Source organism: Macaca nemestrina, chromosome 8 (genome assembly GCF_043159975.1).
Source record: "Macaca nemestrina isolate mMacNem1 chromosome 8, mMacNem.hap1, whole genome shotgun sequence".
Lineage (NCBI taxonomy): Eukaryota > Metazoa > Chordata > Mammalia > Primates > Cercopithecidae > Macaca > Macaca nemestrina.
Window position 1 is genome coordinate 141,880,584 of NC_092132.1, and position 21,110 is coordinate 141,901,693.

Consider the following 21,110-nt stretch of genomic DNA (forward strand, 5'->3'; position numbering starts at 1 on the left):
TAGATGACCCACTGCCATCCCCCTGCTGACTTACCAATAGTAGGTCTTGTGCTCCCATTAGGCTGTGTGTTTGTGCCCGTTGCCAGCCTCTGCCCATCCTGCTTATGAGTGGGCTCTGCTGGGCCCTGTTGACCACCTACTCTTGGCCTCCATGAGATCTGCTCTCAGCTCCTGCTTATGAGTGAGAACATGCGCCGTTTCTTTGCTTGGCTCGTTTGCTTAACGTAATGTCCTCCAGCTCCATCCATGCTGTCGCGGATGACAGGGCTCTCCGCTGTGTGGTGGAGTATTGTTCCTGTGTATGTTCGGGCCACGTTCCCTTCATCCCCTGTTGATGGGCACTCAGGTGATTCTGGACCTTGGCTTCTGTGGATGGTGCTGCACTGAAGCTGGGACCAGTCACTGGCTTCATATTTGGGGACGTGAGCCACTTTGATGTTCTCAAGCAGCCTATCCCCAAAGCCCTCCGTGGAATGCCGCATTCCTTTGTGCCCATGGCTTCCACTAGGATGAACCGTTGGGAAGTGGATTTGAACGCTTGGGTTTCTGTCTTTAATTGGTACCCAGCTGCACTGACCAAGCAGGGGTCCCAGTGACCCTGGACACTACCTCACATAAGGTCCAAAGATGCAGTTAGGTTCTTTCTTTAACTTTAAAACAAACAAACAAACAAACAAACAAAAAAACGCTATGGACCTGGTTAAGCTATAGCATTATCAGTTAGTGTTTTTCCTATTGGAAAGGTGTATATTTTATTTTCTAAGAAGGAAAGAAATCCTGTTAAATACTCTAACCACAGATTAAATCATGTCAAGGAAAGAGGTACTATTTTGGGGGAAAATTGTCCCTTCATGTCAAAGATCAAGGGGATGACTTCCATTGTTTAATTGAGTTAATTATGAAATCTTAAGTGGTTTTGAGAAGACGAGCTGTGGATGCTGCAAGACATGAGACTGATGCTGATTTAATGTTAGTCAGCCCTGACAGAATGTGGCTAATATTTAAAGCTTGCTCCAGTATTGCTTGATAGATTGTAAGTTAATGTAAAGATCGGTTTGATGCTTTTATTTTACAAAATATGATTGAGGAAAAGTTTGATAGCCAAGGAAACAGCCTTCAACCAATTTATTCCTAATTTCTATCACCAGAAAAATTTGTCCTGTTAATTCCAGAATTTACTTTTGGAAAGTTCCTGTAAGGAGAGCAGAGGTATTGGTGGTTGAATGATGACTTGAATTTAGGTGAAGGTCGTTAAATATTTCATAGTCATGTTTGTCTTGGTGGTTTTAGCAATTTTATATTAAATTTAGAACTGCGAGTCAAACCAAATGTGTTCTTTTGCTTTTGTGATACTCCTTTGTTTGTATGACTATATTTGTAAAGAATGATAAAATGTGTATAGGGCATTTTCTCTGTGTAGATATTAGGATTTTTAGGGAAACAAATTAATCATTCTTCTAATAGACATTGTGCTGTGTGTTGGGTCCTTTGTATATTAGATGAATTATTATAATGAGGACCACTTGAAAGTATGTTTCTATACAAGATCTTTTATATGCTGCCTTGTGTTATGCAAAATCCTTCATCCTCTAAGAAGACTAAGTAATGGGTTGGAGGAGAGGTTTAATTCCCCATTAGGTCTATTCCGAATGCCCAGAATTGAATGCAAGTATGAATTATGTTTTCAAAGTGGGGTGTGTGTGGTGAACTCCTTTTTAGATCATGGGAGGGAGGTAAAGCAAAGATCAGATTTGCTGATGAACATTTGTGCATATTCTAGTGGAGAAGTCATATGACTTGACTGCACCTGCGTACTCTGATTTTGGTGTCATTAGTGTCCGTAGCCACAAGCCTCAGCTTAAAAAGAAAGGCTTCCTGGATGGGGAAAATAGGAATCGGTAAGAACCTGAAGTTGTCTGTCATGGCCTGTGAGTCACAGGTAAATAAACCTGCGTGAGGGGACGTTGGCTGTACAGTATTTTCCTTCTGTTTTAAGACTGTCAGAAAAAGGTCAGTTCTATTGCGTTGGGTCCCTGCACCTCACTTTTGCTGCAGAGGGGACTTGCCATTATACCTCTTGCCCCCAGTGCCCAGGAGGCTGATACCACATAGAAGACCTGCAGGTCAGTGGAGGTGAACAGGCACCGGACACGCTGTGCACCTTGGGACACATCTGAGAAGTGCGTCCTTGCAGCAGGTCTGGGGTGAGGGTGTGTTCCATCTCCTCTGCCTTCTCTGGCTTTGCGGGCCTTTGAAGTTGGTCCTGGGAAGTGAAATTAGTTAATGCTGATCAGCTCGAGGTCAAAGCCGGAATCAGGCTCATCATTTCCTGCAGTGTTCACAGCAGCAGCTCGTAAACTCGACATGACCTGAATCCGGATAGTCGAGGTTCCGTCCTGCTTTGTGAGTCGGTTATGAGTGGTCTTGAGAAAGGGAACATGGGTTTTCTTGACTCTGAGGGGGCCGAAGAGACTCGCCCTTCACTAGGGGTCTGTGTGAAGCAGTGGACCCTCCAGTCAGGAGGCAGCAGGGACTCGGGAAAGCCCCACATGCCCTCCAGTTCCCCTATGTTTAAATGGTTTGTACTAGGCCGTGCCGGGTCATTTTGGGAGGTAAGTGGGGCATTCACATGGGGGTATGCAGTATTCTTAGGTGTCAGGTGTGAGAGTTGAATTTGTAGAAGCTGTGCAGATAGGAAAGGGCCTGGCAGGGAGTGCTGTTTACACGGAGCCGATTTAACGCGAGGTCTGCGCTCTTCCTGGGTCCGTGTCTGACCGGTGTCTCCCAGTCTGCAACGGGACGTTCACGTGACTCGGCGCCATCATCCCACTCTGTGTAGACGTCTGAGGATCTGTGCGTGGCTGCTTTGTTAGAGTGAGTTATGCTAATGAACTGAGAAACAGTGAACAAACCCTGAATTGGTCAGCACTGGTTCCACGGCCAGTTCTGCCGTGGTTGGAGTCATTCATCATAACGTGTGCTGGACTCCTATGCTGAGCTCTGATTTTCAGAGGCCCTTTAACTTGGCAGCTAACCAGCGGCTTCCTTCAGAAGACATTTGAGTCCCCTTTACCTGCCAGGATGGCCCTGGGAGTTTGAAGATGAGTGAGACAAGCCCTCCCTGTCTTGTGGATTTTACTGTCCAGAGGGGAGACAGATGTAGATGGTGAAGGAGGCCCTATCAGAGGTCAGCACATGTCGGTTTTATTTCTGTAGCACTTGCTGTGTTTAGGCTGTGCCCCGGGCCATGTGCAGAGCATCTGGGAACCCTGCCTATGGCATCCCAGGCACAGCTAGCATCTGCACCATCTTCATACTTGACCTGAGTTTTGGGGGAAGTACCGAGAATGGCTTCTACCTTTGCTGGTGAGGGTTGGCAGTCAGGGCAGTCCTCCACAAAGAGATGATCGCCAGCTGAATCCTCAAGAAAGAGAGGTGGTTCCCACAGAGGCAGAGCAGGGCAGCATGCACAGACCTGGGTGTGGGGTCTGGGGCAGGTACATCTGAGTGGGGTCTGCTGGGAGACAGCGGGAGTGAGGTGTGAAGGCAGTTGGAATTTACAGGATAAATTATCACTAAAGTGATGCTGGGGAAACAGATAAAATCGGGACTCTCTAGGGTAAACGTGGACCTAGGGTTACCCTGGGCGTGGGTGTTTTCAGGCTCTGAAGGCAGAGATTTAGGAAATTGGGCAGAGTTGAGCCCCAGATGAGGATGAAGGCTACCCTTGGGGGGGATGTTGAATGAGACAGGGATGGAAACCCAGTGAATGTCCTGGGGTCAGTCCAGCAGGAAGGCGACAGAGGAGACTGGTGCTCTCAAAGACCCTGTGGGTCCTGCCTCTCAAAGTGCTGGGATTACAGGCATGAACAACTGCTCCCTACCGTTACTGGTAAAATTTCTAAGCTACTGTCTCTCATACCCACTCCCGTATTGTTTTTTTTTTAAACTAGGTTTATGGCTGTATTTTTTGCAATGGAACCAAACAGTTACCTGTTTGAAGTACAAATAACACGATGTTTAAAAACCAAAAATGTCAATTTGCACAGAAGTTTCCAAATACCCAGTTGGTTTGAGCCTTGCATTGCAGTGCCACTACCTGCTCTTAAATTTCTACACGATGTAGAGATAGTGAGGCAGGGACCACTCGAACATCTTCAAGTTTTGAATCTATTAACTTGGGTATATTTTCAATTAATTTGGCACACCTGTGAGTGTCACAAGCAATGCCAGGGTATTTATTTTGAAGCTTGTCAAAGTAAGAGTTGGGAAGATTTTCACATTTTTAGAATTTTCATAGTAGTTATAATTTACAAAGAATGTAAAGTTGTGTAGTCATTATTTTGCTTTTTTCTAGATGTGTCCCTAAACAGGGTTGATAACTAATTCTACATCACAGGATTCAGAACTGTACCCTTTTGGAGCCGATGTCTGTAATGGAGGAATTCTGCCTCGTCAGTTCACTTTAAGCGTGTTTAAAAGTTTTTCTTTATCCTACTTGGAACCTGTGGCTATAGTTTGTTTTCACTGCTGAGGAATATTCCATGATGGAAACTGTAATTCATCTGTTCTTCATATCCATGGGCATTTGGATTATTTTGGGAGGGTGTGTATGTCTATTCAGCCTTCATTTTTTCAGGATTTTTTGTAGAAGATAATGTAACAGTGTAACATCCTCTGCTAGGGAGCCAACACGAACCCTGATTACAGCCACACAGACACTCACGCCTTGTTACCAATACACAGAACCATTTTCTTAAGTTGAAACACAGTAGCAGAACCTGAAGCCATGTGAACGTGTCCTCCGATCTTACACTTGGAATTCACTTTTTATTACTCTGTCTGCTAATTAGGAAGTATATCAATTATACAGAAATCTGAGAATGTATAATTATACATTTATAACAGAAGAAAACTTATTTTTAATACTCCAGAACACATGGCTATGTTTTTCCCTCATGCCCCACCACTGTTTTTTTTGTTTGTTTGTTTGAAATGTGAAATGACACTTGAATGCAGTTTTCTAGCGACTGTTAGACTGGCATAGTTCTTCAGAGACAGAGGATGTAAAGCACATGGAGAATTACTGTTTGTGGAATGTGATTTCCCGGTGGCCTCATTCAGGCTGCCGCCACCTTCCCCTCTGGCCGCCTGCACCGTGGGATGTCTGAGGAGGTCCCTGTTTCATCCTCTGGAAGTTCTAAAAAGGAAGGAGAGGAGGGCGTGCAGGGTGTGGTACCTTTGTGTTGGTCCTTCGAGCTATTATTTGGAGTCTCGGCTGCCTTGGTGTTTGCTGCCTTTATGTCCCTAGCTCGTGGCTTTGTCCTTGTGTCTAACAGGCAGACGGATGGAAAGGGAAGTTGTATTCAGCCAACAGCTTGATCTTATTCTCAAGGCTGAAATCGACTGGGTATTTGGAGACTTCTATGTAAATTGGCATTTTTGGTTTTTAAACATGGTGTCTTATTTGTACTTCAAATGGGTAACGGGTTCTCTTGGAAAAAATATAGCCATAGAGCTGGTTAAAAAAAAAAAAAAAAAAAAGGGAGTGGGTGTGAGAGAGCAGCTTAGAAATTACACCAGTAATGGCAGGCCATGGTGGCTTACGCCTGTAATTCCAGCACTTTGATAGGACGAGGCAGGTGGAGAGGATGAGGTCAGGAGTTCGAGACCAGCCTGGACAACATGGTGAAACCCCGTCTATACTGAAAATATGAAAATTAGCCGGGCATGGTGACAGGCACCTATAATCCCAGCTACTTGGGAGGCTGAGGCAGGAGAATCACTTGTACCCGGGAGGCAGAGGTTGCAGTGAGCCGAGATCGCGCCACTGCACTCCACCCTGGGCGACAGAGCAGAAACTCTATGTCAAAAAAAACAAAAACCAAAAACCAAAAAAACCACCCCGGTGATGGAAACCTGACTGTGTCATCTGTGATGGAGATGGCGGATTATTTTGTTTTTAGTGACAGGATGAATTGGATATATTTGCAGTATTGATCTTGACAAGGGAAATGGGCAGAACCAAATGTGACGCCCAGCTTGGGCCTCGCCGTTGGCAGAAGACCCTGGTGGGCAACAGACTGGAGACTCAGAGACTGAGGGGCAAATTCTCATGCCGTGATGCTATTGCAGTCACTGCTTCTGGACTCCTGCTGGAGGGAGCGGTCCCCTGGCTTTACAGGCTTTGGTGCAGTGGAGACCTTAGGACCTGCCTCTCCTGGCACACCTGTGGGTGTGGCGAGCAGTGCCAGGGCTGAGGCACAGGTGCTGAGACCGGAACGTGGACGGGAGAGGCTGCACACGGTGCGCGGCAGGCGTCTGCTCAAGCAGCCCTGGGTTTCCGCAAGGGGGCGGGGTGTTGGTTTTCCTCCTTGAATTTGGGTGGGGAGGGTGTCCTGGGGTGCTGTGTCTGCACTTGTGTTGCTCTGAGGTCAAGGTGTGGCCCCGAGTCCCTGTCCCTCTGCCAAAGTGAGGGTTTGCCCATTTTCAGGTCAGATTTCCCTTGGGTCCTGGCCTCTAGGAGTGGGGGGCATTCGACGGGGACGTGAGCACGGTGGACGCGAGTCGGCCTCTTCGTCTCCCCCCAGCTCCTGGGCTGTGTGTGAAGAGCTGCCCAGCGGAATAGCCCTCCTCCTGGTGTTTCATTCACCAGAAATCATTCTCACTGTGGACTCTTGACTCAAATTTAATCCAGGAATGGAACGTGCTGTTGCTGGATGCCACACACAGCATCAGGAGCCTAGTTGGGGATTATATGATCTTACCCCACACCTTAAAAGTGAAGACTATGGTTGTCAGGCCTCTGAGCCCAAGCCAAGCCATCGCATCCCCTGTGACTTGCACGTATATATGCCCAGATGGCCTGAAGTAACTGAAGAATCACAAAAGAAGTGCAAATGCCCAGCCTCGACTTAACTGATGACATTCCACCACAAAGGAAGTGAAAATGGCGGGTCCTTGCCTTAAGCGATGATATTTTGTGAAATTCCTTTTCCTGGCTCATCCTGGCTCAAAAAGCTCCCCCACTGAGCACCTTGTGACCCCCACTCCTGCCCACCAGAGAACAACCCCCCTTTGACTGTAATTTTCCTTTACCTACCCAAATCCTATAAAACGCTCCCACACTTACCTCCCTTCGCTGACTCTTTTCAGACTCAGCCCGCCTGCACCTAGGTGAAATAAACAGCCATGTTGCGCTCACAAAGCCTGTTTGGTGGTCTCTTCACACGGACGCGCATGACAGTAGTTAAGGAGATACTGAAACCTTTGCCAGCTCCAAGAGCTTTTTCAGTTTGTTGGGCCATTTTAGGCAGAAGGAAAAGCTTGCTTAGGGAATCTTACAGAAATGTTTGGTGCAGCGCCGCTAAACCGTGGAATAAATGTATAACTTTCCATGGCGGCCCTCTGGAAAGAGATGCACTTTGAGTGTACCCTGGCCTGCTCACTACAAGAATCGGCCGTGCCACCCCGCTTTCCGTGGGTCTGCAGGTGTGCGTGGTCCATCTCCCTGCACTGTGGCCATGGAAGGGAAAGTGATCTGGAATGCTGGCGACAGTTCTCGGTGCGTGTTGATGTGTGCTGCTTTCTACAGGTGAGAACACTTCTGTTTAATAAACATCTCATCAGGATGATTGCAAGATATTTGAGTCTCATTCAGTAGTGTTTCTGGGTTCCTTCTCTTTTTAATCTGCTTTCTAGCACTAGGCAAGTGAAGACATGGAAAGTAATAAACCCATCGAACTTGTAGAGACGTGGTGTTGTGTAGGAGCAAACTGTAGCCTCTGGCTCTGTTTAAAGATTGTAGTAAACTCTTACCTGGCGTGGTCAGGGTGTAAATTATTTTGTTTAATCGAAATGTGAATGAGTCAAAGCTGGCACCTGCATTGTTGATGAAATACCAGATTTTAAAGGAACATGTCGATATGCCGTAAGATACCAGCAAAGTTCCTCGCTGAGGTTCTGCGCGGGTTCGGAGGAGCTGGGCCTTGTGTCACCAGAGTCGTCTCTGGTAGCAGATGCTCAGTGTTGGGCATTAGTCACTTAGCCTTTCCAAGGCCGAGGAACAGTTCGCTGTGGTGTTTTTAGAACCTGTATTTTGAGTCCATTTGTCCAACTTGACTCGAAGTTGCTGCCCAGTTTCAGACCTTTGCCTTGCACCGTGCGCTCGTTTTCTTGTCCTCTGATAACTGCCTCAGTTGCCTCCAGCCTGACAGTCGAGCCTCATTGTTCATGGACAGAGGCTCCGTGGTGGGTCCCAGGCCGCAACTCCGGCTTGCACAGTTCCATGCCTGTCACCGTGATTTATCTCATCACTCCTGGGATTTCCCGTTTAGAGGAAGAGGGTCCCTTTCCTGCAGGCCCTGTGTGGTGTGGAAACCACCCCTACCTGCATTTCTCCTGTTTGAACTGTACCGTGAAGCTATTTCTGTTCTAGTCAACCATCAGAATTTAAGGTACGGTGATTTATGTAACTTATCACACACTTCTCGGCGGTTCTTTATGAATTTCATTCTGTTGTGAAATGATTGCAGTTTTCATGGCTGCGCTGGTCTCAGGTTGTGGCCATTGGTAACTATCTTGAAATGAATTGCGTTCCCCATTGTGTGTTAAGGTTTTGTCTGGGAGCTGTTGAGGCCTCACCCTGCTTAGGGCGGTGGCTTTGCTCTCCTGACAAGAGGAAGAATCTTATTTAGAGCATTTCTAATGTGGTTTTTGCTTCCAGACAGAATTACTTTTTTCCAGAGACGGCCACTAAAGTTGTAAATTATGCTCAGGAAGACACACGGGTCAGCTGACAGAGTGGAGTCCAGAACAGACCCAAAGAAACAAAAGCAATTCAGTGGAATTTGAGTCTTTTCAACGAATTTTGCTGGAATTATGGGACAGCCATATGCAAAAGAGTGAAAACAAGGAGAAATTCCTGTATGAAAATGAAGGTGGACCATAGCCCTGAATGTAAAATGCCAACCTACAAAACCTGTAGAAGAAACGGAAATTGTCGAGACCTAGGGTGAGAGCTCTTAGCCATGATACCATGATCCATAATCAAGGAAGAAAACAAGTAAGGTAAGACCCATCAAAATTAAACTTTTAATGTAAAAGGACACCCCTAGGGTATTGAAGAGACACATTTTCTATAGAGGGGGAGAAGATATCTGTGAACCATGCAGCCGGCAAAGGACTCGTATCCAGAATGCACAGGACTCCCACGGCTCATAACAGAGAACAAACCACCTGACTTAAAAGCGGAAGAGACCTGAACAGATGCTTCGCTGAGAAGGACGGGAGGATGGCCCGAAAGCATCTGAAATGACCTTCAGCGTGACTGGTTGCACCGAGATGTGCACCGAAGCCGCAGAGAATTTGTTCACACCCCTGCTGGAGCGCCTGACCTAAGGTCTTCCGACAGCCCCAGGTGCTGGTGAGGACAGGTAGTCGGGTCTCCTGTGCGATGCTGGGGTTCAGCATGGTGCAGACAGCTCGGTGGTTTCTTACAAAACTGAACTCACATAAACGTGGGGCCCGGTGACCCCACTCTTGGGTATTTACCCCAGAGAAACAGAAGCTGATGTTGAAGAAAAACTGTGCCCAGATGTTAATAGCACTGTCTATAGTTGCCCAAAACAGGTTACAATGTGCTGCAGCCATACGTGGAATAAGAAACACCCAGCAGCCCCGAGGCCGGGCTGCTGATCACAGGACACCCTGGGTGCACCTCCAGGCACGATGCCCAGGAAAGAGACAGGCTGAGCCTGCTGTGCTGTGACCTGCCCCTCCGACAATACTCGCAAAAGACAGACCCGTGGGAATGGAGAACATGGAGACGGTGGTTGCTGGGAATGGGCGAGTGTGCTTATGAGGCCTTGTGAGTGGGTCTGGGGCTGTGGGACTGTTCTGCTTGTGTGATGATGATGATGATGGGAATATTTGTGCCGAAATTCACAGAACTGAACACTGTCCACTTTACAGTAATTTGTAAAAGGTGGTAATATGCTCATTTTCAGTACTGTTTTTAATGGAAGATGGAGTTTGCAGACGATTCGTTAAGGCAAGCCTGCCTCAGGCTACCCGGATTGGGTTGGAGTAAGCTCATTTTCAATACTGTTTTTATGGAAGATGGAGTTTGCAGACGATTCATTAGGGGCATGTCTCAGGGCCCCTGGGTTGTGTTGGGTTGGAAAAGCCTTCCCTGTTGCGGGCAGTAGCGTGGGGCATGGAAAGGATATTGCCACAGAAACACATAGAATCCTTTGAGGAAACGTGTGCATTTCTAACTTGCTATAAGATAGAATTGGAATTTGTAATGGTTTTGTTTTCTGGAGTCTTGGTAGAATAGGGAGACAGTGTAATGAAAGCTAATTTTGAAATGAAGAATTTTAAAGATTTTCAACAGCAATAGCTCTAGGAAGTCCCTGGAAATGTAAAGATGTTCAGTAGCGATAGCTCTAGGAATAGTCACCCTGGAGTTGCTTCTTGAGCATTGGTTTCCGGGCTGTATCTTCCGACTTTCATTTTTAAGTTTTGCTGTGAGTTGGGGATGTGTGGGAATAGCCATCAGTGTTGGGTAGGAGTGGCCCTGCAGGGGTGCATGTGTCCCGAAGCCTGGGGCACTGTTTCAACCTAGCTTGGAACATGGGGACCCTTGTCAGTGGCTGGAGTAAGAGTACCAGCCTGCCAGGCTGGGGGAGCCCACGGGGTGGTCTGGGCACTGTCCTCCCTGCCTGCAGGATGGCAGCTGGAGGAGCTCGAAGGCTGCCTGCCTCGTGGCTGTCAGAGCAGCAGCCCCTCCTGTCACTGGAGCAAGCTTTGGATCCACAAGTCTCTGCGCCTGGACTTGCCTCCTGGGAGCTCCGCCACTGTCCTGAGGGCTCTGGTGCCACTTTCCCGGTGGGACCCAAGCCTCAGACAGCTGCGACTCCAGATTCGGTTGCTTTCCCTGACGTCTCCTTCCAGCACGAGTGCTCACCTCACTCAGTGCAGAGCCTCAGGTTCCCTCCAGATCCCCAGAGACGGAATCTCCCAATTTAACAATATCGTTGGTGACAAGATTTGAGCGGCACTGATTTAACTCAGATTCCAGAGTTTAAGTTCCCAAGACACAGTCCTGCTCCTTCCCTGTCCTGATCCTGTGTGGCTGGTGTGGATGCGGGGTTTCCAGAGGGTGGGGCTGAGGCAGTGGCTGGTTGTGGGGTTTCGGTTGTGTGGAGTGGAGGATCAGTGGACACTGGCTTTCCCAACTCACTTTCTATGTAGCTCCCAGTTTCTCAAAATCATAATTATCTTGGATTCCCTGTGAAACTGGGAGTCAGGCCTTGTGTGCAGTGTTGGGTGGCCATGACAGGGCAGGAGGGAGAGATAAGAACAGGGAGGACGGGTTTGTCAGGGGAAGGAACCCCTTGCTGAATCCCTGTGTCTGTTTTAGGTTAAAGATGAATGGCCGGGTGACAGATGTCTCACCCGTTGTGGCTGGACTTTGCTGTGCTGAACCCTGAGCAGGGGCTCCAGCAGCTGCCTCCTGCCAGGCCAGGGCCACAGGGCTGGGCTTCTGCCTCTGAGGTGGGTTGCAAGGGCTCGTGCCAAGGTACAAGGGTCTGCACAGCTCCTGTGTGACCTGAGGGACATGTGGGAAGCTGGTCTGTGCTCCTTACCTGGGAGAAGCTGAGCTCACCTGGGCCAGAGACTCCGGGGAGGTAGGAAGGCAGAGGCCTGGAATTCCTGCTTTCCCCAGATAGCAAGAAAGCACCTGCTCCGAGATGCCCTCAGTGGCCATATATAGTTGATTTTAACATGAGGGAAGATGGCAATTAACCCGGCTCTGTGGGGAGCTTTGAGGAGTCCAGGCCCTGGGCCCCGGGCTTTTTTATATGTTCCTTCCTGAACAAAAAACAAAAGATCCCTGTGGCTGATGTCCACTGCATGGGGTAGGACATGCCGAACTTGTGTGGGGCTTGTCCCTGCGTTTCCTTGGTGCTCCTCCCTGTCCCCACAGACACCAGCCGTTCCAGGCTGAGGCTTGTCCTGGTTAGACCCTCGTTGATGGGGTCTGTGATCCTGGATCGAGGGCCCAAGCACTTCTTTCATTATTAAAATGATTCACCTGAGACGCATGACTGCCTCTAAACATCTCGTGAGCATGAGATACAGCCAGTGCCACCGAACCAAGCTCAATATCCTAGTGTAAAGGAGAAATTTTACTTTTAATGTGCTCCTGGGACTCAGATGCAAATATTCAATTCCCGTTAAACTTTGAAGACCTTGAGAACCTCTGAGATTCCTTGGAAACTACTCCTTGGCCCCACGACTAACTCTGCTGTGGAAGGAGGCTGGAGTGGTCCGTGGGGGAGGACCGGGTGGTCCGCGGGGTCTGGGGTCCTGCTGCGTTCTCCAGGATTCCTTCCGATTCATCATTAGTCCCAGCTCTTCAGCAGGTGGAGCAGATTCACTGACATTTCCATTATTTTGTTCCTGTGTTGACTCAGTTAACTGAATCAATATTTACCAGAAATAATTGATGGTGAGATGGGAATTATTGGTGATTCCCGGACACAGGGAGCCTGTCTAGATAAGTGTGTTATAGTGTCTGATTTCTGAGATGTTGGTCCACACCTTCTCAGGAACACAATTTCAGGGGTAGATTCCTGTGCAGGAGAAGCTGTTTTTCCCCAAGACGCGGTGGCGGCCCCTGCACTGGAATGGCAGGGTGGCTGTGTGACTGGGCAGGGCTGGACGTGCTCCTGCCCGCCCCAGTGCTGGGCGCCCGCCTCCACCGCACATCTGTGTTGAGGGTGCCTGCCTTTGTTCCCCCAGCTCGAGGTCAAAGAATTGTACCTTCCTTGACACATTTCCGTATAGAGATGATTAGATCTGGGGGCTGAATCTCAATCTGACATGCATGTGGGTAAATTATTCACGTGAATGACTTGGGTTCTCTATATTCAGTGTCAGGAGGCATGAGGTGGGTTTGGAGATGGCTGCCTGGCCTCAGGAAGTTTCTCTCAGAGCCTGTTTCTTTCTCTATCAAAGTAAATGATTCCTACCTCACCGAGCTTGACACACGCTCAGTACTCAGATGCTGTCTGGCCTTTATTATAGTTAGTATTTGCTGAACAGCGTGGCTGGTAAGAAAATGCATTATCTTTACAATTTATAGAATGTCATACAAGGTAAGCATGAAACTGGGACACTGGCCGGGCGCGGTGGCTCAAGCCTGTAATCCCAGCACTTTGGGAGGCCGAGACGGGCGGATCACGAGGTCAGGAGATCGAGACCATCCTGGCTAACACGGTGAAACCCCGTCTCTACTAAAAAATACAAAAAAAAAAAAAAAAAAAAACTAGCCGGGCGAGGTGGCGGGCGCCTGTAGTCCCAGCTACTCGGGAGGCTGAGGCAGGAGAATGGCGTAAACCCGGGAGGCGGAGCTTGCAGTGAGCCGAGATCCAGCCACTGCACTCCAGCCTGGGCGGCAGAGCGAGACTCCGTCTCAAAAAAAAAAAAAAAAAAAGAAACTGGGACACTATCCTAATCTGAAGATGCTCGTGCTTACTCTTCTCCTTAAGCATTTTATTGTAATTCTGGCATCTGTCAGCCGAATCATATGATGGCACTGCACGCATGATGCCAGCCCTCAGATACCTAGGATGGGGGAGCCTGAGGCTGCCAGGGAGCATCCCTCCTGCCTCCAGCCCTCGGGGGTTTCTCTCTCTCTCTCTCTCTCTCTGCTTCCCTCTGTCCCTCCCTATCCCCCGCTCCCCTCCCTGCCCCCCTCACTTACTCTACAACAGAGGCCCAGACTTTGACAAATCCCAGCTGGGCCTATTTAACGCTTGGCTGGGAAACCAGAGGGAAAGGGGCCCAGTTACTACAGAAATCCAGAGAATTGAAATAGAATGTGAGCTACTTGTGTGTCTTGTTTTTTATTTTAATCTGAATATAAAAGGCAAGTGTCAAAATCGGTGCTAACTGCGCCACACAGCTCCGAGTCTGCCTTGTTGGGGTTCCGTGGGTTCCCACGCCCTGGCCTTCTCCATGAGCATCTGGACATGCCGTGGGCTGCAGAAAGCATTCAGCTACGGTCCTTTGAATGTTCCAGAGTCACATTTAATAAAAATCTTCACATTCATCCATGGCCAAGTCTTGATTTAATAACAGGTATTGCAGGTCTTTGGGTGGGGCTCAGCCTCTGTTTTACAAGCAGCCACGCCATCCGAGGGGCAGGTCCGTGTGGGCTGGTGACCCAGTCCTCTTAGTGGGGGTCCTTGAAGTTCTAGAAAGTAGTGATGCAACCTGTGGCATACATAAAAAGCCTCATGTGCCCCCCTGAGAAGCTGGGGCTTCCCCTCAGTACTGTGGTGTGCTGTGTTTGTGATTGTGCCAGATGCTAAAAGGGTGAGGGAGATGCCTAAAAACCAGGCTCCCAAAGACAGCCCTTCATGTCTGGTACTTTCACGTTTGTATGCACACCTGTTTGACATGTGTACACCTGCTTCATGCATGCACCTGTTTCATGTGTGTACACCTGTTCGTGTGTACATCCACCTGTTTCACGCATGTGCCTGTTTCGCACGTGTACACCTGTGCATTCACCACCCTGTATTGCGTCATACATTGTATTTTACAGATTGCTTTTCACTTTGTATTGTGAGCTTATAATGACTTTATGAAGAAAAGAGAGGGCCCTGGCAGCCTTTGGCTCTGAGAAACGTGATGTCGCGGGAACAGATGAGACAGGCCGGGTGAGGCCGGCAGAGGCCGTCGTGTCCTGGGAGCCCGTGCGCATCCACTGTGCGTCGCTGTGTGACAAGTGACCCCAAAGCCTAGTGGCTTAAGGCAACATACACGTATGACTGTACAGCTTCTACGGGTTGCAAATTCAGGGCAGCCCTGCTGAGCGGTTCTGGCCCAGTCCCCTTGGGTCACTGTGAAGATGTTGTCCCTGTCCAGGGCTGTGGCCATCTGTAGGCTCAGCTGGGCTGGAGGTTCTGCTCCAGGATGCTGTGCTGACATGTCTGCGGGCGGAGGCCTGGTCCTCCACACCCGGCCCCTCCCTGGGGCTGCCAGGTGCATCCCTGCCCAGGGCCGCTCCTTTCCCCACAGACGTGGGAGTGCTGGTCTTACACCCAGTGTCAAGGTGGCCGGTCCCCTGGGCCGTACTGACCAGCCCTGAGCTCTGCGGGAGGGAGCATCCAGCCGTATGAGCCCCAGGAGGGAGGTCATGGGGCCATCGAGGGCTGGCTTCTGGGCCATGTGAGAAGCCTTGGGTGTTGCCTTAAAGCTGAGGAAAATGGCAGAATCTGGCTGGGAGCTGGAGAGAGAGGAGAGCATGCGTGTGGGTTTGCCAGGCCCTGAAGGTCGGGACAGGGCTAGAAGTACTCACATTCACAGATCCCTTCCAGGGTCAGGGCTCACGGTGTTCCTCTGTGACTCAAGGTACGTGCTTCTTGAGGGTGGTTTTCTGTGTTTTGTTTGATGCGTCAAGAAGAAGTTTGTTTTCAGTGCGGTAGGTGTTGGGGATGAGTCTGGGGCTGCTGATCCCAGAGGAATGTCCTGGAATGGAAGTGTGGACAGGGCAGAGGGCCAGGCCCAACGGGCAACAGTGTGGAGGGAGAGAGGCTTGTTGCATGTGGCCGGTAGATGGTGACGTGTTGGAGTGACAGGGTCTGTGAGGGAAGAGCCGTGTTCAGTCTAAGGACATCGAGTTTGCTGAGTAATCTCTGAAATGTCCTGGTAGAGACGGGTAGCAGCTGCCGGGGCGTGTGGATCCCCCTGTCGGGAAGGTGCGGGTGGCTGCGTGAGGACAGTCTGAGGTCCGGGTGCCAGAGATGGTGTCATGCGCAGCAGGGCCTAGGACAAGCCTGGGATTCGATTGTGGAAGAGGTGGGTGCTGTGAGGGAAAGGCGGCTGCGACTGAACTCTACTGGGATTTCCATGAGAATGTGAGGCGTGTCGGGGGCAATGTCAGGAGCAAAGGCTTGTGTCCCCTACTCAGCGGCTACTCCTGCAGGGCTGGGCGACAGTGGAGGTGGCGCAGGAAGGCGTTCACTGAAGCCCGTGTTCTGACTTGACGGGTATTCCTCCCATGAGGGTGGAATGGAGACTGGAGGCTGGGTGGCTTTTTGGGAGCTGCGTCCTGTGTGACCCCACGTGTAGTGGGCTCACAGCAGAGCTTGAGTCCTTCCTTTACAGATACTTTTCAGAGTTCGCCCGCCTTTAGATTCTCTGATTAACCTGTCTGAAGCGGGTTCCAGGAATCTGCCACCTGCCAGGCCAGGAGGTTCCCCGTATGTGGCTGGTCCCCTGACACCCTGAGAAACATGACTCAAGAGGATCACCCGAGTTTCCTAAATATGAGTCGCCTGCCTTCTCTTTGCTTTCATGCCTCCCCCAGGGTGGGCCAGTCCTGTCAGCCACAGTGATACCTGCATGCTGGGGTTACAAGGAGATTGGGGCGTGGTCCCCCAGGGAGATTCGGTGACTGAGGATGCTGTCATAGCAGCCAACATGTCCTTATTGTTTTCACTTTTAATGAAGTTCACTTGCTAGGTTTTCTGATGCACAATGGCGTCCTTGTGAAAAATTGGTGATCAAGGAAGCAAAGAAGTGTAGGAAAATGATCCTGTCCTTAAACCTAAGAAACGATAAAACAGCAAAGAGCCCTGAAGAGCCCATGAGCCTCCTCATGGGGCAGTGAGGAGACACCTCAGTAATGGCTTAAAAAAAAAAAAAAGAAATCAGACAATACTGAAGAAAACGTAAACTAAATTTTGGATCTCTATGGGTAAAGAGATTGTGGTTGACATTTTGTAGGCATGTGTTTTTACACTTAATTATTTTTCTTTGTTGGATTTAGAATTAGTCACAAGAAACACGATTTTTTTTAACTGAAAAAACATTGGGGTAAGTATACGAAGTCTAATCCCTTTGTGATATTTCTGTACTGTGAGACTCCAGATACAAAATTGAAGCCCAGACTCGGACTCTAACGAACAGGAGAAAGAAGTGGTCATCTCCTTCAGGACGGTCTGGCCTCCAAACGTCTGGCCATCCTCCCAGTCTTGGGCACACCTGCATCGCTAGTGCTTCCTGCCAGGCTGTGACAACGTGCCCAGGTTTCAGGAGCACCTGGAACACTTTTCCTGGGGGCTCCTGCTTTGTCCTGGCTCCTGGAAGCACAGGTTTTGATGAAGGACTCTCCCCACCGCCAGGTAACTCGATGATTGCCCCCCAGACTGTATTTCTCGCATGGGGCGCAGAGAGGCTGGGCGTGGTGTCCTGGCCCTGGAGCCAGCTCTAGGGCTGCACGGCGGCCTTGCCTCTGCCCCTTATCTGGGAACAGGGTAGTGGGGAGGAGAAGGGAACCAGGGTCTTGCCCCTTCTGTGTCTCAAGAATACGGGAACACATCATCCCACTCCCTTGCACCATTTACAGCCCAGGCTTATGTGTGAAGTATTTAAGTTATTTTATAACTTATAACCTCCCTTGACAATGATGTATTTTATATAAGCAGCACATAGAAAGTGGTAATTTTAATACCCTATCAAGCAAGATCTAAACAATAAGGAGCAGATATCACTGTAGAAATGTTACTTTGTCCAGGAAACATTTATCTACTGCAGATGGAAATGAATCATCGCTTCCTCCTTGGTGGTTCCTGATGAGCCTGTGAAATTCTGTCCTGTTCACCACTGTTACAGTTATAAGCTGTACCTTTTCTTCTATGATGTTTATTTCTTGCCTGTTCACCACCGTTACAGTTACAAGCTATACCTTTCCTTCTGTGATGTATATTTCTTGAGGTCATGGACTAAATCCTAATTCCACAGTATTCAATGCACATACTCAAGAGACACTTGTTTGAATGCATGGATTAATGGAAAATAGATGTGGTGACTTCACTTTTAATTCATTATGCCAAACTTCAAGTGTTTCCACGCACAATTTTATGGTCCTTTGGATAAACTGGGCTTCTGTGCAGGGTGGTTAGAGATAGAGTGCAGCAAATGGCTCTGTGGCTCTAGGCTCACGAAGGGCTTGAGGGACTTGGTTGGCAGCACCTGTGTTGAAAACTCAGTTGCACAAATCCATTCAAGTGACCTGCCAGCACACACAGCCCTGCTTCCAGCTGATTTCTGCAGAGGCTTCTCCTGAACGCCCCAGGTGAACGTGGGTTCAGCCAGCACTGCTGGGCTTCCACAGCAAGCCAAGTGCAGGGACGAGGGAGAAGGGGGCAGGACCCGACTCTTCCTGGGCCCCAGCGCCTGTGTGGGGATGCTGCCTGGCCTAGCTCTTCTTGGGGAGGTCAGGAAAACGATGGCATGGAGGGTGTATTGGCATGAGCCGCTTCCTCAAATATGGATCCCAGGTCTGTGTGGGAGGCAAAATAGAAACTTATGTGGATATTGTCAGTAACATAGCAAATATGGGCTTCTTCCCTAGGGTGGCTGACCCTCTCATCTGCTGAGCAAAGGCCTGGCCCGGCCTTCTGGGCCTCCACAGTGAGCTTTTCCCAAGCTCTGTCCACTCCATGAAGATGGTGGGAGCCAGGGCAGACATGGGGTGTTTGTCACTTTTTTTTTTTTTTTTTGAGACGGGAGTGTTGCTCTGTCACCCAGGCTGGAATGCAGTCGTGCTGTCTCCGCTCAATGTAACCTCCGCCTCCAGGGTTCATTCCACTCTCCTGCCTCAGCCTCCTGAGTAGCTGGGACTACAGGTGCCCGCCACTATGCCGAGCTAATTTTTTGTGCTTTTAGTAGAGACGGGGTTTCACCATGTTGGCCAGGATAGTCTCAATCTCCTGACCTCGTGTTCTGCCCACCTCAGCCTCCCAAAGTGCTGGGATTACAGGCGTGAGCCACCGTACCCGGCCAGGTGTTTCAGTTTTTGAAAGCTACATTTAAGGAATGAAATAGACCAAACAATTACTTATTTTTGAATATTGAATACTTAGTCTACCAGAACACTTAAATGTAGTTAATGTATTTGAATAATAAGGAAGAACTTTCCCTCTGTTTCCAAAGCAAAAGTATAAACAACCTTGTACTTGGCAGGGACTTCACTCTGTTTCTAAAAAAGCCAGCAAGCACTTTTCCTGAAATAGACCCATCTGTTCTTCTGCATAGACCCTATTAACTTACATTTCTGCTGTATCCCGATGTGATAGATTATAGAAAATTTCTTGCTACTGGAACTTGCACGATGCTTTCCTTGTAAACATCAGATAGAAAATATGGATTGTAAATCTCAGATTAGTTGCCATCCTTGGTCTTGGTAGAGCTGCCACCAACAGCCTCCATCAGTTACAACAGAGTGCATCTCCCCAGCAACCCGGCTTAGATTGCAGACCGAGCCAGGCTCACCGAGGATTCAGTGCAACGTCTTCCGAAGCTGTAGCCACTGCTCTCGGAGACTTGAGAAGCCCTCCCTGTGATACCTGCACGTGGCTGTTCTCAGATCACAGGAGCTGCAGCAGCATATCGGAGGATGCCGGTACGGGTGTCCTGGATATTGACACCACGGGCAGGGGCCTGCAGTGTCTAAATGAAACGGGCCGTGACACCGAGCAGCCTAGAGGAGTCTGCAGCCACGTTTCAAATGTACAGTGGCCTGAGGTGAACCACAGAGCACTGAGGAGCCTGGAGTTGACCTGTCATGACTCCATTGAGAGAGCTGGCGGAATTCTGTACCTGTGCGGGCAAAAGATGGCTGTTTCTGCTTGGCCCCTTCCCAGGCCGGGGCTGGGGAGGTTGTCCGCACAGCTAGTGGGAGCTTGACTCTGTTCACACTCGGGGCTGAGTCCCTCAGCTTTCTGTAAGCCCAGGGAAGATAGACATGCCGAGCTCTCCTGGAAGAGGCACCTGATGAGTGGAAGCTGAGCTTCAGGACCTTGTGGTGTGCGAGGCGGGTCAGAGTCGGTGCGTGCTGCGTGGGGGCCCGGCTGCTGTTGTCACTAATTGGGCTCAGCAGACGCTGCCAGTGGACGTGGCTCCTGTGGTACTTGGTTTTCTCCTCACAGGAGTGGGTTTCCCTGCTGTGACAGTGTCGGTGCTATGACAGGCAGCATGGCAGGAGGAAGGCACTTGTGGGGTTTTGCCCTGAGGCCCTTTTCCTCTTGAGGAGCAAGAAGGGCGTTTGGGATCCTGCTTCCGGCTGCATTCCCTTGCTAGGTTCTTGGCCTCGGGGGCGGGAGAAGCTGAGTGCAGGCCTGAAGCCTGGACCCCTTCCACAGCCTCCGCGGTGCTTGTGGTGGTATGCGGGACGTGGCCCTTGGAACTCCAAGCCCTACCCGGGCATGCCCGCCCATTGGGGCATCTCAGGCACCTGCTGTGTGCCAGGCTTCGTGGTGGGGTGGGTGGTAGCAAGGGCTATGGGATAGAGGGGGCACCGTACCGGGATGATGAGAAGCATCAGGGAGGCACTTGAGGCAGTCACAGCAGAGCTGAGACCTGCAAGGAGGGAACTGACTGTGGGTGTTGGGGTTCAGGGAGCTCCCTCTACCAGAGCCACAGCGGCCAGTGAGGGCAGAGTGGGGGACCGAGTCCCAGGGAAGCCATGTGCACCGTTTGCATCAGGTGTGCAGGTCTGCCGGGCTGTGCTGCCCTTCTCAGTCCTGGCTGGGCCTGGGGTCCCAGAGGGAATGGAGGGTCCTCGCATCTTCCTTTTCTTGCTTCCCTGTTGCTTCCTGGTCAAGGGATGTTTGTTTATTGTAACTCCGGCAGTTATTCTGAATATTAAGAGACGCTTCACAAAATTGTAGGGAGAGAGGGACTAGGGATTCATTTTTTTTTTCTCCCCAATTTTACACGGAGGCTTCAGCTGTCCCTTAGTGTGGAGGCAGAGTGCAGATGCTCTGCAGTTATCTGTACAGGAAGAGAAGAGGTGCTGGGAAGTCACTGATCTGATCATTGCAATAGCACTGACATTTTTAAATGAGAGAATGCTGATGTCTATAATAAGCAGAGTAAAACTTCAGTAGCTTCGATATAAAGATGTCGAGATGATCTTAGAGCCACTTCGTCCGTAGATCCTTCTGCAGTGTGGAGTGTGACATCTCCACCAGCCTCTGGTCCGTGGCCGCCTGTGGGTAACTGAATGCTTGAAGTGCAAATGAGAA